Here is an 18,384-nt window from a genome sequence, read left to right as displayed (position 1 = left end):
AAAGGCCATAGATATTATAATAGAAAAAGGTGACACAGATGTTGGACATATCTATGACGCCAGGATATAGGCTTTGTAGACAGACTGTGTACACATATTAAGGTTTTTTTATATACTACATCCAGATGTATATTCTACCATGGTTTCCATGTATTGCTTCTGTAAGAATCCCCTTGCCACCTAAATGTTAATAACGTAAGAAAATAGAAATTGGAGAAGGAAATTGGCAAAAGAATCGGAGAAAAATCTCTTTTACATAAGGAGTGTTTGGGATATTGAATGCACATCCTGATAGGGTAGTGGATATAGATTCAATAGTAGCTTTTAAAGGGAAATTATATCAACACTTGAAGGAGGAAAAATTGCAGAGGTATGGGGACAGAGCGGGGGAGTGGGATTTACTGCGTCGCTCTTCCAACGAGTGGGCAGTGTCTCGATGGGCCGAATGGCCCCCACCTGTGCCGTACTGTTCTATGATTCCACATTGTATTTGGTTGTGTATATTGGCACAGATATTCCGATCCTTACGGGTATATTCGAGCTGTGCACCCACCCATAGGGACATCGGAAATGCTGGTTTCAGGCATGCACAGCGCGTGCACTGAAAAGCGGCATTTCCGATCTGTCAAGAATGCTCTTGACAGATCCTGTGGCTACCATGGAGAAGGGCATCTGTGGGTGGGTAGTTCTGCTTTTTGGAGACCCTCCACCCGCAGAAAACACTTACAATTCTTAGGCCTGGTAAAAGCAGGCATAAGACCTGCTTTTCCAGGAAAGGAGCTCGAAAAAGGAAAAACACATTTTTTTCACTGATTTGTCATTTATAAATATATTTAGAAAAGGTAAGTTTATTTTTTGCCCCGTAAAAATCTTGAATTATTTTTTTCCAAAAATTAATTTTTTTCTTTAAAGTACTTAATTTATTGTAATTTCAAGTCAGTTAAAAAATATGGTGTTTTTTAAATTGATTTAAAGTTTTACTATGTTTTTGGGGTGATCTCCATTCATATATTTGACAGGTTTTCCTGACAAATGTATGAAGGGAGATTCCATTCTGTGATTGTCTGCCCGTGGCCCACTTAATTTCAGAGATGCTGTGAACTACATGCGCCTCTGGGATACCTGGGCCCTGCACACTTCAAGATTGGCGAGTCCCAGCAGTGGAAACATATGGGTCCCCGGAGCCATCAGGTAAGGGCGTAGATTTCTCCAGCTCACAAGTGTCCACCTGCGGGATGCCTGCGGTCGGTAAATACAGGCCAAGCAATTGAAAGAAAGAAATAATTGGAAGGCGACACTATACATACAAATTTTCCTTATCAGGAATGCACTGGATTGAAGTGAAAATAATTGAAATAATGACAAACCATTCATGAGATGAGGTCTACAATATCGGTTACAGTTATAGTCAATGGGCTGGATATTCCAATCACTACGGGTGTGTATGCATTGTGTACTCCCCCGTAGGGACATCAGAAATGCCGTGTTCAGGCATGCACTGTGCATGCGCTGGAAACCGGCATTTCCGATCTGTCAAGAAATCTCTGATGTGTTTCCCTCTATGGTACTGATCCAAAGCTTAGCCCCTGTAAAGTTTGTAGCAAAGCACTCTCCTGCAGGCCCCCATAAACCCGAGCTTCCTTCAAACTGTGTGAATTAACATTTAAATGACACTACTCTATGGATTGCTACCAGTACCCCGTGCTAGTCAGAGTAGAAATAGAAGGATATTGCAGATGCATACGTGGCTAGAGGAATGGTGCAAGGGGGAGTGATTCAAATTCCTGGGACATTGCAACCGTTTCTGGGGGTGGTGGGACCAGTACAAACTGGACGGTTTGCACCTGGGCAGGACCAGGACCGATGACCTAGGGGGAGTGTTTGCTAGTGCTGCTGGGGAGGGATTAAATAAAATGGCAGGAGGTGGGGAAACTGTGCAGGGAGAGAGAGGAAAGTGAAGAAAGGTTAGAAGCAAAAGACAGGAAGGAGAAAAACATAAGTGTCAGTCAGAGAAATCATGTGTTTAAATTAAACATGGCCACAGTAAATAATAATTCGAAAAGGTCTAAGAGTGCTAAACAACAAGCCTGAAGTCTTTGAGTCTTAATGTGAGGAGCATTCGTAATAAGGTGGAGGAATTAGCTCCGCAAATAGATGTAAACAGATATGATGTAATTGTGATTACGGAGCCATGGCTCCAGGGTGACGAAGGCTGGGAACTCAACATCCAGGGTTATTCAATATTCAGGAAAGAGGGGCAAAAAGGAAAAGGAGGTGGGGTAGTATTGCTGGTTAAGGAGGAGAATAACACAATATTAAGGAAGGATAGTAGCTCGGATGAGGTGGAATCTGTATGGGTAGAGCTGAGAATACCAAGGGGCAGAATATATTAGAGGGAATTGTTTACAGACCCCCAAGCATTAATGCTGAGGTTGGGGATGGCATTAAACGGGAAATTAGAGATGTGTGCAATAAGGGCACAGCAGTTATCATGGGTGACATTAATCTACATATGGATTGGGCTAACCAAATTTGTAATAATACTACGGAGGATGAATTCCTAGAGTGTATATGGGGTGCTTTCCTGGGTCAATATGTCAAGGAACCAGCTAGAGATCAGGCCATCTTAGACTGGGTATTATGTAATGCGAAAGGATTTATTAGCAATCTTGTTGTGCAAGGCCCCTTGGGGTGGAGCGATCATAATATGATAGAATTCTTTATTAAGATGGAGAGTGATGTATTTGACTCAACAACTAGGGTCCTGAAGTTTAATAAAGGAAACTACAATGGTATGAAGCGTGAGTTATCTAGGATGGATTGGGAAAAGTTGCTTTGAGGCTAGATGGTGGAAAGGCAATGGCAAACATTTAAAGGTCTCATGGATGAACTACAGAATTTGTTCATCACTGTTTGGCATAAAAATAAACAAAAAAGTTGACTCAAACGTGGCTAACAAGGGAAATTAGGGATAGCATAAGATACAAGGTGAGGACATATAAATTGAACAGAAACATCAGCAAACCTGAAGATTGGGATAAGTTTAGGATTCAGCAAACGAGGACAAAGGGGTTAATTAAGAGGTGGAAAGTAGAATATGAGAGTAAGCCAGCGAGGAACATAAAAACTGGCTGTAAAAGCTTTTATAGATCTGTTAAGAGAAAAAGATTGGTGAAGTCAAGCGCAGGTCCCTTGCAGTCAGAATCAGGGGAATTTATGTTGGCAGACAAATTAAATACATACTTTGGTTCTGTCTTCACAAAAGATGACACATCTAACCTCCCAGGGATGTCGAGTATCATGGGGTCTAATGAGTGGGAGGACATGAATGAAATCAGTATTTGTAGGGAAATCGTGTTAGAGAAATTGACAGGATTGAAGGCCGGTAAATCACTAGGATCTGATAATCTACCTCTTAGGTTGCTTAACGAAGAGGCCCTAGAAATAGTAGATGCATTGCTGGTCATCTTCCAAAATTCTATAGACTCTGTAACAGTTCCCATGGATTGGAGTGTAGCTAATGTAACCCCACTTTTCAAAAAAGGTGGTGGAGAGAAAATGGGGAATTATAGTCCAGTAAGCCTGACATCGGTAGTGGGAAAATGCTAGAACCCATTATAAAAGATGTATAGAAATATAGAAGATTGGACCAGGAGTAGGCCATTCGGCCCCTCGAGTGATTTAATGAGATCATGGCTGATCATCCGTATTCAGCACCCTGTCGCTGCTTTCTCCACATATCACTTGATCACATTAGCCTCAAGAAATATATCCAACTCCTTCTTGAATATATTTAATGATTTGGCCTCAACTTCCCTGTGTGGCAGAGAATTCCACAGGTTCACCACTCTCTGGGTGTAGAAATACCTCCTCCTCTCAGTCCTAAATGGCTTTCCCCTTATCCTTAGACTGCGACCCATGGTTCTGGACTCCCCCACCATCGGAAACATCCTTCTTGCATCTAGTCCTGTTAGAATTTTTAAGTTTCATTGAGCACAATGAATGTAATAGCAGAGCACCTGGAAAACCATGACAGGATCGGACAAAGTCAACATAAATCTACGAAAGGTAAATCGTGATTGACCAATTACAGGAATTTTTTGATGACGTTACTTGTAGAATAGATAAGGAAGAACCAGTGGATGTGGTGTATTTGGACTTTCTGAAGGCTTTCAATAAGGTCCAGCATAACAGAATAGTGCGTTAAGTTAAAGCACATGGGATTTGGGGTAAGGTTCTGACTTGGATAGACAACTGGTTGGCAGACAGGAAGAAAAGAATTGGAATAAATGGCTCTTTTTCCGAATGTCTAGTGAGGTACTGCAGGGATCGGTGCGAGGTCCCCAGCTGTTCACAATATATATTAATGATCTAGACGAGGGAACTAGATGTAATATCTCCAAGTTTGCAGACGACACAAAGCTGGGTGTGCGTGTATGTTGTGAGGAGGATGCTGAGAAATTCCAATATGATTTGGACTCTTTAGGTGATTGGGCAGATGCATGACAGATGCAGTATAATGTGGATAAAGGCGAGGTTATCCACTTTGGTGGCAAAAACGGGAAGTCAGATTATTATCTGAACGGCAATAGATTGGAACAAGGGGAGGTGAAAGGAGACCTGTGTGTCCCTGTGTACCAGTCACTGAAGGTAAGCATACAGGTGCAGCAGACGGTTAAGAAGACAAATGGTATGTTGGCCTTCATAGCCAGAGGATTCGAGTACAGGAGCAAAAATATCTTGCTGCAGTTGCACAGGGCCTTGGTGAGTCCACACCTTTAGTATTGAGTGCCGTTTTGGTCGCCTTATCTGAGGAAGGATGTTCTTGCCATGGAGGGAGTGCAGCGAAGATTCATCAGATTGATACCTGGGATCGCAGGAAGGACGTAGGGGAGACATTGGGTCGATTGGGCTTATATTCGCTGGGATTTAGAAGAATGAGAGGGGATCTCATTGAAACTTATAAAATGCTAACAGGACTAGACAGACTAGATGCAGGAAGGATGAGCTCGATGGCGGGGGAGTCGAGAACGAGGGATCACTGTCTAAAGTTAAGGGGTAAACCAATTAGGACAGAGATGAGGAGGAATTTATTCACCCAGAGAGTGGTGAACCTGTGGAATTCTCTACCACACAAGGCAGTGGAGGCCAGTTCATTAAATATATTCAAGAAGGAGTTAGATATATTTCTTATGGCTAAAGGGATCAAGGGATATTTGGAGAAAGCAGGGACAGGGTACTGAATTTGGATGATCAGCCACGATCTCATTTAATAGCAGAACAGGCTCGAGGGGCCGAATGTCCTACTCCTGCTGCTATCTTCTATGTTTCTATGTTTCTATGTAATCGTGATGTTATTTTAGGTAGTGAACTATTTCCCGTTTCTGTGTTTACTTGTTCCTTTTTCTCTGGATTCATTTTGAATTTTGGACTGCGCTGCTCAAAGATTTCTGGCTGACACAATCCGTCCTGCCCAAGTCCGGATATCAGGAGGCTCGTGACTCATCTCAGAACAAAATATGTCAGCAACAGTTCAGCCTCAACTGGTTTCTGCCGTTGGGAAAATGTGCAAAACCACATGACATGGACGACCCAGGGCACTCATGCTTTGATCAAACTGAGCTTGACACCAAGCCACAGAAAGAGATATTAGGACAGGTGAGCAAAAGCTTGCTAAATGAGATAGATTATACTCTATGCATACAAAGTGGTAAGTTCAAATCGAAAGCTGCATGAGAGCAATTCCAGTGAAGAATGCACGGCAGAATTGCAGGTGGTTCAATATCTGCCGAGCACGAAGAGAGCGACCTTTTTAAGATATTAATAGCATCGATGTTTATCCATGGACAGTTGGAAAATGAATTTGCAGGTTAATGTGCTAGGGTAAAGGATATCAATGAGTAGGTACAGGACACGCTGCGAGGGGAAGGGGAGCAGCCAGAAGTCGTGGCCCGTGTTGAGCCAATGACATACGTAGGGAAAGGGTTGAGGCCCTAGTGGTACAGTATCAGGAGCTAAAAAATGATTATAACACAGGACCTCAATGGTGTTAATCTGTGGGTTGATCCCAGTGCAACGTGCTAGTGAGTATAGAAAATAGTAAGATAGTGCCGGTCAATGTGTAGCACGAGAGGTGGTGCAGGAGGGAGAGGTTCAGATTCCAGGTCCAGTGGCAGGAGGGACATGGACAAGCTGGATGCGTTGCACCTGAACAGGGCTGGGACCAATGTCCTGACGGGGAGGTTAACGAATGCTGTGAGGGAGCATTTAGCCTAATTTGGCTGATGTAGGGGCACCAGGACACGACAGTAGGTAGTAGAGACAAGGCACATGGAAAAGCAAGAGAGAAAAACAACAACAGAACAAGGAAAAATGTAGAAAGTGCACGAAATAGTTGAGGTGGGGAGAGTAGAGCAGACCAGCATTCTGTTGGAACACATGTGTTTTAATGCAAGGAGCTTTACAAATATGGATGAGGAGCTACAGTCGCAAGTTGACACGCGGGGGTTATAATATTGTTGATTTAACAGAGAACTATTTTCAACAGGGCTGGAATGCGAATTAAACATTCTCGGCTACAAAATATTCAGGAGTGATAGGAAGGGAGAAAAGCAGGAGGGGAGGCAGTCTTGATCAACAAAGAAACATAGAAACATAGAAATATAGAAGATTGGAGCTGGAGTAGGCCATTCGGCCCTTCGCGCCTGCTCCGCCATTCAATGAGATCATGGCTGATCATACAAATTCAGTACCCTGTCGCTGCCTTCTCCCCATATCCCTTGATCCCTTTAGCCTTAAGAAATATATCCAACTCTTTCTTGAATATATTTAATGAACTGGCCTCCATCGCCCTCTGTGGCAGAGAATTCCACAGGTTCACCACTCTCTACATGAAGAAATTCCTCCTCATTTCAGTCCTAAATGGCTTACCCCTTATCGTTAGACTATGACGCCTGGTTCAGGACTCCACGGCCATCAGAAACATCCTTCCTGCATCTAGTCTGTCCTGGCCTGACTGAATTTTATAGGTTTCGATGAGGTCCCCTCTCAATCTTCTAAACTCCGGTGAGTATAAGCCCAATCGACACAATCTCTCCTCATACGTCTTTCCCGCCATCCCAGGTATCAGCCAGGTGAATCTTCGCTGCACTCCTTCCATGGCAAGATCGTCCTTCCTCAGGTAAGGCGATCAAAACTGCACACAATACCCAAGGTGTGGTCTCACCAAGGCCCTGTACAACTGTAACAAGACATCCTTGTTCCTGTACTCGAACCCTTTTGCTACGAAGGTCAACATACCATTTGCCTTCTTAACCGCCTGCTGCACCTGCATGCTTACCTTCAGCGACTGGTGCACAAGAACACCCAGGTCTCTTTGCACTTCCCCTTCTCCCAATCTATTGCCATTCAAATAATAATCTGCCTTCCTGTTTTTGCCACCAAAGTGGATAACCTCACATTTATCCACATTATAATGCATTTGCCATGTTTCTGCTCAATCACCCAACCTGTCCAAATCGTACTGGAGTTTCACGACATCCTCCTCACAGCTTACCCTCCCACCCGGCTTTGTGTCATCTGCAAATTTGGACATATTACACCCAATTCCCTCGTCCAGATCATTAATATATATTTTGAACAGCTGGGGGCCTAGGACCGATCCTTGCGGTACCCCACTAGTCACTGCCTGCCACTCGGAAAACGACCCGTTTATTCCAACTCCTTGCTTTCTGTCCACCAACCAGTTCTCTATCCAAGTCAATACCTTGCCCCAATCCCATGTGCCTTAATTTTGCACGCTAATCTCTTATGTGGGACCTTATCAAAAGCCTTCTGAAAGTCCAAATACACCACATCCACTGGTTCTCCCTTATAAATAAATCATGCTTTTTATTCAATTAACAGAATTTAAATTCACAAACTGCTATGGTGGGATTTGAATTCATGTTTACAAATTATCAGTCCAGGCTTTGGATTACTTATCCAGCAACATAACCACGATGCGGCCACACCCCATGCATTGCCCTCACGGATAATATTAGACAAGACAAGCCCGATTTACTTGAGGGTTCGAAAAGAGAAACTGTTTGTACAATGTGATAAATACCATGTATATTATAATAGAAAAAGCTGACACGGAAGTTTGACATACCTATGACACCAGGATATAAGATATGTAAACAGACCATGTACACAGATTAAGGTTTTTATTATACACTACAGGCATGTTTATATTCTACCATGGCTTCAATGTATTGCTTCTGTAAGAATCCCCATGTCCCCTAAATGTTAATAACATCAGAACATATGAAATATTGCAGGATTAGGCCATGCAGCCCGCGAGCCAGCTCCGCTATTCAATAAGATCATGGCAGATCTCTTACCAGAACTCCATCTCCCGCACTATTCCCATATCCCATGATTCCCTTAGTAACCAAAAATATATCGATATCAGTCATCAATATAATCAATGACTGAGCATCCACAACCACCTGGGGTAGAGATTTCCAAAGATTCACAGCCTTTCGAATAAAGATATTTCTCTTCACCTCAGTCCGAAATTACTGACCCCTTATTCTGAGACTGTGACCCCTATTTCTAGAATCCCCAGCAAGGGGAATCATCATCCCAGTATCTACCCTGTGAAGCCCCTTAAGAATTGTATATGTTTCAATGAGATCACCTATCATTTCTCCAAAGTCTAGGGAATATAGGCCTAATCCACTCAATCTGTCCTCATGGGACAATCCTCTCATCCCAGGAAACAGTCTGGTGAACCTCCGTTGAACTCTTTCCAAGGTAAGTATATCGTTCCTTTGGTAAGGAGAACAAAACTGGACACAGAACCCCAGGTGTGGTCTCGCCATGACCCTATATAATTGTAGTAAGCTGTATTTACTCCAATACCTTTGTAATAAAGGCTAACATACAATTTGCTTTCATAATTTCTTGCTGTACCTACATGTTAGCTTTCAGTTATTCGTGTGCAAGGACATCCAGGTTCCTCTGAATATCAACATTTTCCAATCTCTCACCTTTTATAAAAACATTCTGCTTTTATGTTTGTCCTACCAAAGTGGATAACTTCACATTTCTCCCCATCATGTTCCATATGCCGCGCTCTTGCCCACCCACATAACTTGTTTACATCGCTTTGCAGACTCCTTGCGTCCTCCTAAGGGACTCCAGCAAACGGTGACAAACGCCCTGAAACGATTCTGCTAGTTCACGCAGAGATTAGTGAATTTGTGGGTAAAATTAACTAGAGAATGAAGATTTCAATAATAACCATCATTTTAAGAGGCAGGCGAGCACGTATTTGGTGACAATAGAAAATAACTGAGGAAAGATAGTAAAGAACTGGGACTAGCAGGATTGACCACATTGGAGATTTCTCTGCTTATCTCTATTCCTAAGTTCTTTAGAAAACATTTCTGTGCTATATGGCTGCCGTAACTTCTGAAAGCGAGTGTCAGTATCGAAATGGAAACAATATTTTCATTGCTAGAAGCGTTTATATCCTCATCAACAGCATAAATAGCTTATTAATCAAATAATACAGAAATAAGAAACAGTCACTCCCTCCAACACAGGCGCACCATGGCTGCTGTGTGTACCATCTGCAAGATTATCTGCAAGGCTTCTTCGGCAGCTCCTCCCAAACCTAACAACATCTACAAACTAGAAGGACAAGGACAGCAGGCGAATGGGAACACCACCACCTCCAAGTTCTCCTCCAAGTCACACGCCATCCTGACTTGAAAATATATCGGCCGTTCCTTCATCATCCCTGGGTCAAAATCCTGCAACTCCCTCCCTAGCAGCACTGTGGGAGTAGCTTCACCTAATGGACTGCAGTGTTTAAAGAAAGCGGCACACCACCACCTTCTCAAGGTCAACTGTTCAGGGTATTTGTGAGCCCACACCTTGAGTACACCATGCAAACTTTGTCTCCTTATGAAAGGAAGGATATATTTGCATTGGAGGTTAAATCCAGAGATGCGGGGTTGATTATGATGAAAGGTTGAGCAGGTTGGCCATATACTCATTGGAAGTTAGAAGAATGAGAGGTGATCTTATTGAAATATATAAGATACTGAGGGGGCTCGAAAATGTCGATGCAGAGAGTATATATACCCTCGTGCGGAAATTTGGAACTCATAATTTCAGAATAAAGGGTCGCCCTTTTAGAACTGAGATAATGAGGAAATTCTTCTCTCAGAGGGAGTTATATCTGTGGAATTCTCTGCCTCAGAGAGTCCTGGAGGCTCGGTCATTAAATACATTTAGGGTGGAGATAGATAGATTTTTGCAAGTTAAGGAAGTGAAGGGTCAAGGATATCACTGAGCGGCTGCAGGGCATTCTGGAGGGGGAGGGTGAACAGCCGGAGGTCGTGGTCCACATTGGTACCAACGACATAGGTAAAAAGAGGGATGAGGTCCTGCAGCAAGAATTTAAGGAGCTAGGTGAAGGATTAAAGAGCAGGACCTCAAAGGTTGTAATCTCTGGATTACTCCCCGTGCCACGTGCTAGTGGGTATAGGAATAGGAAGATAGAACAGATGAATGCGTGGCTAAAGGGATGGTGCAGGGGGGAGGGCTTTAGTTTCCTGGATCACTGGGTCTGCTTCTGGGAAAGGTGGGACTTGTACAAGTCGGACGGTTTACACCTGAACCAGAGGGGAACCAACATCCTTGCGGGGAGGTTTGCTAGCACTGCTGGGGGGGGTTTAAACTAACTTGGCAGGGGGATGGGGTACAGAGTGGAGCTATAGTAGGGGGTGATTTACAGCCAAATACAGAGGAAAAAACAAGTCAGCTGGGAAGGCAGAGCAAATATGTGAAGGCAAAAGGGAATATGGCAGGGCTGGAAGGCACATATTTTAATGCAAGGAGTCTTACAAATAAGGTGGATGAACTGAAGTTGTTGTTGAACACATGGGAGTACGATATTGTTGCTATCACAGAGACATGGTTGAGGGAGGGTCAGGACTGGCAGCTCAATATTCCGGGGTATAGAATCTTCAGGCGAGACAGAGGGGGGTGTAAAAGGGGAGGGGGTGTTGCAATATTAATTAAGGAGTCAATTACTGCTGTAAGGAGGGACGATATATTAGCGTGTTCCTCTAATGAGGTCATATGGGTAGAACTTAAAAACAAAAAGGGGGCAAGCACTTTGCTGGGAGTGTACTATAGGCCCCCAAACAGTCAGGGGGAGATAGAGGAACAGATATGTAGGCAAATCTCAGAGAAGTGCGAAAATAATAGGGTAATAATAGTGGGGGATTTCAACTTCCCCAATATAAATTGGGATAGTCAGAGTGTGAAAGGCTTAGAGGGTGCAGAATTCATAAAGTGCATCCAGGAGAGCTGTTTGAGCCAACATGTAGAAAGTCCTACAAGAGAGGGGGTGGTACTGGACCTAATTCTGGGGAATGTAGCCGGGCAAGTGGTGGAAGTATCAGTAGGAGAACATTTTGGCGACAGTGACCATAATTCGGTGAGATTTAAGGTGGTCATGGAAAAAGACAAAGACGGCCCGGAAATAAGGGTTCTAAATTGGGGGAAGGCCGATTTTAATATGATAAGGCAGGATCTGGCCAAAGTGGACTGGGAGCAGCTACTTATAGGAAAATCCACATCAAAACAGTGGGAAACTTTCAGAAGGGAAATAGAGAGAGTACAGCGCCAACATGTTCCTGTAAAGGTCAAGGGTGGGACCAACAAGCAAAGGGAACCTTGGATGACAAGGGATATACAAAAATGCATTAGAAATAAAAGGGGGGCTTTTGGCAGTTACAAAAGACTAAAGACGGAAGAAGCCCTAGAGGAGTATAAAAAGTGCAGGGGCATATTTAAAAAAGAAATTAGGAGGGCGAGGAGGGGCCATGAAATAACACTGGCGAGCAAAATAAAGGAAAATCCTAAGATGTTTTATAAGTATATTAAGGGCAAGAGGATAACCAGGGAAAGGGTAGGGCCCATTAGGGACCAAAGTGGCAATCTGTGTGTAGAGCCAGATGATGTAGGCGGGGTTTTAAATGAATTTTTTGCATCTCTGTTCACTATGGAGAAAGACGATGCAGACATAGAAATCGGGCAAGGGGACTGTGACACTCTTGAACATATTAGCATCGAGAGGGAGGAGGTGCGAGCGGTTTTAGCAGGCCAAAAAGAGGATCAATCCCCAGGCCCGGACGAGATGTATTCCAGGCTGCTGTGGGAGGCAAAGGAGGAGATTGCAGGGGCTCTGACACAAATTTTCAGAACCTCTCTGGCCACAGGGGATGTACCAGAGGACTGGAGAACAGCTAATGTAGTACCATTATACAAGAAGGGTAGCAGGGATAAACCAGGGAATTACAGGCCAGTGAGCCTAACATCTGTGGTAGGGAAATTATTGGAAAAAATTCTGAGGGACAAAATTAGTCTCCACTTGGCGAGGCAAGGATTAATCAGGGATAGTCAGCATGGCTTTGTCAAGGGTAAATCATGTCTGACAAATCTGATTGAATTTTTCGAGGGGGTGACGAGGGGGGTGGATGAGGGAAATGCTGTGGATGTGGTTTACATGGACTTCAGTAAAGCCTTTGACAAAGTCCCGCATAGGAGACTGGTCAAGAAGGTAAGAGCCCATGGGATCCAGGGTGCCTTGGCGCGTTGGATCCTAAACTGGCTGAGTGGCAGGAGGCAGAGGGTGATGGTCGAAGGTTGCTATTGTGACTGGAAGCCTGTGTCCAGTGGGATACCTCAGGGATCGGTGCTGGGTCCCTTGTTGTTTGTGATCTACATAAATGATTTGGATGAGAATGTAAAAGGTACGATCAGCAAGTTCGCAGATGACACGAAAATTGGTGGGGTGGTCAATTGCGAGGAGGAAAGCCTCAGGCTACAGGACGATATAAATGGGTTGGCCAGATGGGCGGAAAAATGGCAAATGGAATTTAACCCTGAAAAGTGCGAGGTGATGCATTTTGGACGGACAAATAAGGCAAGGGAATACACAATGAGTGGTAGGACCCTAGGAAGTACAGAGGGTCAGAGGGACCTTGGTGTACATGTACATAGATCCCTGAAGGCAGCGGAACAGGTAGATAAGGTGGTTAAAAAGGCATATGGGATACTTGCCTTCATTAGCCGAGGCATAGAATATAAGAGCAGGGAGGTTATGATGGAGCTGTACAAAACGCTGGTGAGGCCACAGCTGGAGTACTGTATGCAGTTCTGGTCGCCTCACTATAGGAAGGAAGTGATTGCTTTGGAGAGGGTGCAGAGAAGATTCACCAGGATGTTACCTGGGATGGAGCGCCTCAGCTATGAAGAAAGACTAAACAGGCTGGGGTTGTTTTCCTTGGAGCAAAGAAGGCTGAGGGGGGACCTGATTGAGGTATACAAAATGATGAGGGGCATAGACAGGGTAGACAAAGAGGAACTGTTCCCCTTAGTAGGGGGGTCAATAACAAGGGGGCATAGATTCAGGGTAAGGGGCAGGAGATTTAGAGGGGATTTGAGGAGGAACTTTTTCACCCAGAGGGTGGTTGGGATGTGGAACTCAATGCCCAAAAGGGTGGTAGAGGCAGGAACCCTCACAACATTCAAGAAGCATTTGGATGAGCACTTGGAATGCCATTGCATACAAGGCTATGGACCAAATGCTGGAAAATGGGATTAGACTGGACAGGGATGGATGGGCGGCGCAGACACGATGGGCCGAAGGGCCTCTTTCTGTGCTGTAAAACTCTATGACTCTATGAAGGGTTATGTGTAGCGGGTGGGGAAGTGGCTCTGAGCCCAAGATCACCCAAGATCTTATTGAATGGGAGAGCAGGCTCGAGGGGCAAAGTGTCCTCTTCCTTCTCCTATTTCTTATGTTCTTATGTTCTTATCTAGGGATGGACAATAAATGCTGGCCTTTGCCAGCGACGCCCACGTGAACGAATCTAAAAAATGCCCCTTAATTAAGGCTATGCCTGTTCCTTATTTTAAGTTAGAGCACATTTACTGGCAGATGTCATGCCGCTATCACACGTGCTATTGGGAGCCTCCTGTAGGCCTCCAAATAGTGAGAGTGAAGTACAGGAGCAAATTTGCACGTAAACTGCAGGGATATGCAAGAGCTATTGAGTGGTGATATTGGGGTCTTTAATTACCCAAATATTGATTGGTATAATGCTCGGGTCAAGGGAAAGGAGGGAGAGGAATTGATGAATGGAATGCAGTGGATGTTGTCTACATGGAAATTCGGCAGGCGTTTGAAAAAGTACCACATAGGAGGTTGGTTAACAAAATTGAGGCTCTTGGGAATAGGTGGATCAGTGACAGCTTGGATAAGGAATTGTCTTAAGGACAGAAAACAGCGAGTTGTGTTAATTTGCTGTTTTACAGACTGGAGGATGGTAGTCAGTGGTGTTCCCCTAGGTTCAGTGCTGGGGCCACTGCTTCTTTTGATATATATAAATGGCCTGGATACTGGAATACAGAGTACAATTTCTAACTTTGCCGATGACACCAAATTTGGGGGTGTGGCAAACAGTGGTGATGATATCAATCTACTGCAAAAGGACATAGAAATGCTAGCAGAATGGGCAGACAAGTGGCAGGTATTATTTAATACAGAGAACTGTGAGGTGATGCATTTTCATAGAAGCAACCGGGCGCGGCAATATAAACGTAATGGCACAGTTTTAAATGCTGTGCAGGGACTGAGGGAGCTGGGAATTCAATTGCATGAATCCCTGAATGTGGCAGGACATATTGAGGATGTGCTTAATATAGCATATTGGATCTTGGGCTTCATAAATAGATGTATTGAGTACAAAGGTAGAGAAGTTATGCTGAATCATTATAAAGCACTGGTTAGACCACAGCATGAGTTTTGCGTCCAGTTCTGGTTCACCACACGTTAGGAAGGATGTGAATTCCCTTGAGGGGGTGCAGAGGAGATTTTCCAGAATGTTTCTGGGGATGGGGGATCTTAGCTACAGGGCCAGGTTGGGGAAGCTGCAATTTTTTTCATTAGAGCAAAGGAATTTGATGGGCGATTTGATAGAGGTGTACAAGATTATGACGGGTTTCGATAGGCTAAACAGGGAAAGGCTGTTCCCACTAGTTGATGGCTCAAGGACTAGGCGACATAGATTTAAGGTTTTGGGCAAGAGATGCGGGGGGGATGTGAGGAAAAACTTTTTTACACAGCGAGTGTTGAGGACCTGGAATTCGCTGCTGACAGACGTGGTGGAAGCGGAGACACTCAAAGTTTTCAAACGGGAGAGTGGATAGGCAATTGAGGGAAATAAACTTGCAGGGCTACGGGGATAAAGCGGGGGAATAGGACTGACTGGATTGCTCTACAGAGAGCTGGCACTGAATCGATGGGCCGAATGGCCTCCTGTGTGCCATTATGACTCTATGACTATGAGTTCAATAACAGATTGTTAAAGGACACACAACATGCTTATATCAGAAAGTTTTCAACTCAACCTACCTGGTGCTGTCTCCGAGGGCATCATTCCCACTGGAGGGATAAACAGAAATATAAAGTATAAGTTTCCTGTGATTTATAGTAATGTTAGTCTGACAAAGGAGAGTAAGCGATGAACTCATTCATAGTTGTTAATTGACATTGTTTGAATCCACAAACTTAGAAATGAGCCTTTGACCAAAAGCTCTGTTTAAATTATCACTGATCCCGAATGGTAATTATTAGAATCAAGGCTGTCTTTCCAGTACTTTGGCAGAGAAATTGGTGAGAGTTGGGTGAATCTGAAAAACGGAGTCCATTGCAAGAAAAAAGTAAAACAGGAATTTGGTGAGAGGGAACTTTCTGGTAAGTAGTGGGTGAGTAGTATAGTAATGCTGTGTTTATGAAACTGTCATTTAAATACGTTTTCTAACTTTAAAAACACAAGATCTGTAGCAGGTAACAGCCAACCAGCTGTAAGTGGGTCCATGACTATGTGTGAGTTTCCTGGATGAAAGCTGGCTGCTCAGTTGTAGCTAGCATGCTGCTGAAATTTATATATTAGAGAGAAGTCTGCAAAAGCACAGAGCTTGAGCACAGAGCTTGACGTTTATGCCAAACGGAGTGAACTGCAAACAGAGTGAAAACATGAAAGTGGGAATTTGGTGAGAATGGGAATTCGGTGCAGAGGTGCAACCAAAGTGCAGCACTAAATAGTTAAATACATAAATAAATAATAGGATCAAAATTGCAGAGGCAATTCTCCTTCCATATGGTAATGATGCCTGAGGACTGGATGATTACAAATATTACACCCCTGTTCAAAGAAGGGGAGATGCATGAACCCGGCAATGACAGGCCAGTAATTCTAACATTGGTGGGAAAACTCCAAGCGACAATAAACTGGGACACAGCAAACTGCCACTTGGAAAAATGTGGGATCAAATATCCAATAAAGCACGGATGCTTTAACGGCAAATCGTTTATGAATAATTTGATGGAGTTCTTTGGTGGTGTAATGGGCAGTGTTGATGAGGGTAGTGAAGTGGATGCACCATATATGAACTTTCAGAAGGAATTTGATAACTTTGAGAGGAGGATGTAAAGAGGATGCAAACGTATATAGACAGGTTTATCTGTGGGAAACAACATGGCAGATGGAGTATAATGTGGAGAAATATGAAATTATCAACTTTGGTAGGAAATATAGAATAGTAAAACATTTTGAACAACAACAACAATATGTTTTTATGTAGCGCCTTTATCGTAATAAAATATTCCAAAGCGCTGCACAGGGGTATTTTAAGACAACAAATTTGACACAGATGCACATTAGGATAACTTAGGGCAGGTGACCAAAAGCTTGGTAAAGAGATAGGTTATAAGGAGTGTCTTAAAGGAGGAAAGAGAGATAGAGAGGCGGAGAGGTTTAGGAAGGGAATTCCAGAGGTTAGGGCCTAGGCAACAGAAAGCACGACCACCAAAGGTTGAGCGATTATAATCAGGGATGCTCAAGGGGGCAGAATTGGAGGAGCACAGATAACTTGGTGGGTGTTGGGGCTGAAGGAGCTTACCGAGTTAGCAAGGGGTGAGACATTGGAGGGATTTGAAAACAAGGATTTTGAGAGTTTGGAAATGTTGGTATTCAGAGGTTCGTTGGTGTCTGTATACATGAATCAATGAAAGTTAACCTGTAGGTGCAGCAAGTACCTAGGGAAGCAAATGCGATGTTAGACTTTATTGGAAAAGGTGTGGAGTGTTAGAGTAAATAAGTGTTTATGCAATTACATTGGGCTTTGTTTTGATCACACCTGGAGTGAACTCATTGAAACATATACAATTCTTACAAGGCTTGACAGAGTAGACTCTGGGAGGATATATCCCCCGGCTGGTTAGTCTAGAACTGTGGGTAACAGTCACAGAATAAGTGTTCAACCATTTAGGACTGAGATGAGGAATTATTTTTTTAATCAAAGGATTGTGAATCTTTGGAATTATCTACCCCAGTGGGCTGTGGATGCTCAGTCGTTGAGTATATTCAGGACTGTGATCGATAGATTTTTGGACTCAAGGGGAATCAAGGTGATTATGCGGGACAGTGGAGTTGAGGTAGAAGATCAGCTATGGAGCAGGCTCGTAGAGCCGAATGGTCTACTCGTGCTCCTATTTCTTATGTTCTTAATGTCTTTATTGAGGAGGATAGCAATAGACTTCAGGAGGACATAGGCAGACATTTGTCATGGACGGACAAGAGAATCAGAGAATAGTGCGGCACAGTAGAAGGCAATTCGGCCTATCGAGTTTGCGCTGAATCTTTTGAAGAGAAATCTAGTTAGTCCCACTTACCCCCACCCCACTCTTTTCCCATAGCATTGCAATATTTTCTCCTTCAAACATTTATCCAATCTCCCTTTGAAGGCTACTATTGAATCTATATCCAAAACCCTATCAGGCAGTCCATTCCAAATCCTAACGAATCGTTGCAAACAAGAATTTTTCTTCAATCTCCTGTGGTTCTCTTGCCAATCATCCTAAACCTGTGCCCTCTGGTTGTCGACACTTCAGTCATTGAAAATATAGCAGATCAAATTTAACCTAAAGTAGTGGGAAATGGGAAGAATCAGGAGAGGCATTTTAAACAAAGTGGTTCAATTTTTAAGGTGGCACAGGAACAGCAAGACCTGGGGGTGTATGTGCACAGCTCCTTGAAGGCGGCAGGACTGGTTTGGAAGGTTATTAAAAAGGCGAGCAGAATCTTTGGCTTTATTAAATAGTGGCACAGTGTTCAAAAGCAAGGAGGTTCTGCTAAAACTTTATGAATTACTGGTTATGCTGCAATTTCAATTCTGGGAACCACACTTTAGGAAGGATGTCAAGGCCTTGGAGAGGGTGCAGGGGACCTTTACTTGAATGGTAGCAGGGCT

At 43.7% G+C, this 18,384-nt stretch overlaps 1 protein-coding gene across 2 annotated transcripts in view; it reads right to left on the bottom strand.

The window, feature by feature from the left end:
• The window catches only part of LOC147084778 (NACHT, LRR and PYD domains-containing protein 3-like), a 113,520-nt gene that overhangs the window by 92,944 nt on the left and 2,192 nt on the right, over positions 1-18,384 (bottom strand). For both annotated transcript variants that reach the window (XM_085979498.1, XM_085979499.1), the window contains exon 2: positions 15,485-15,514. The gene's annotated coding sequence lies outside the window, so the exon portion shown is untranslated. The remainder of the gene's footprint in view (positions 1-15,484; positions 15,515-18,384) is intronic.

This window comes from Somniosus microcephalus, unplaced genomic scaffold, assembly GCF_052327205.1.
Source record: "Somniosus microcephalus isolate GS21.2 unplaced genomic scaffold, FLI_Smic_1.0 unresolved_chr9, whole genome shotgun sequence".
Classification (NCBI taxonomy): domain Eukaryota; kingdom Metazoa; phylum Chordata; class Chondrichthyes; order Squaliformes; family Somniosidae; genus Somniosus; species Somniosus microcephalus.
This window is presented reverse-complemented; position numbering and strand designations above follow the sequence as displayed.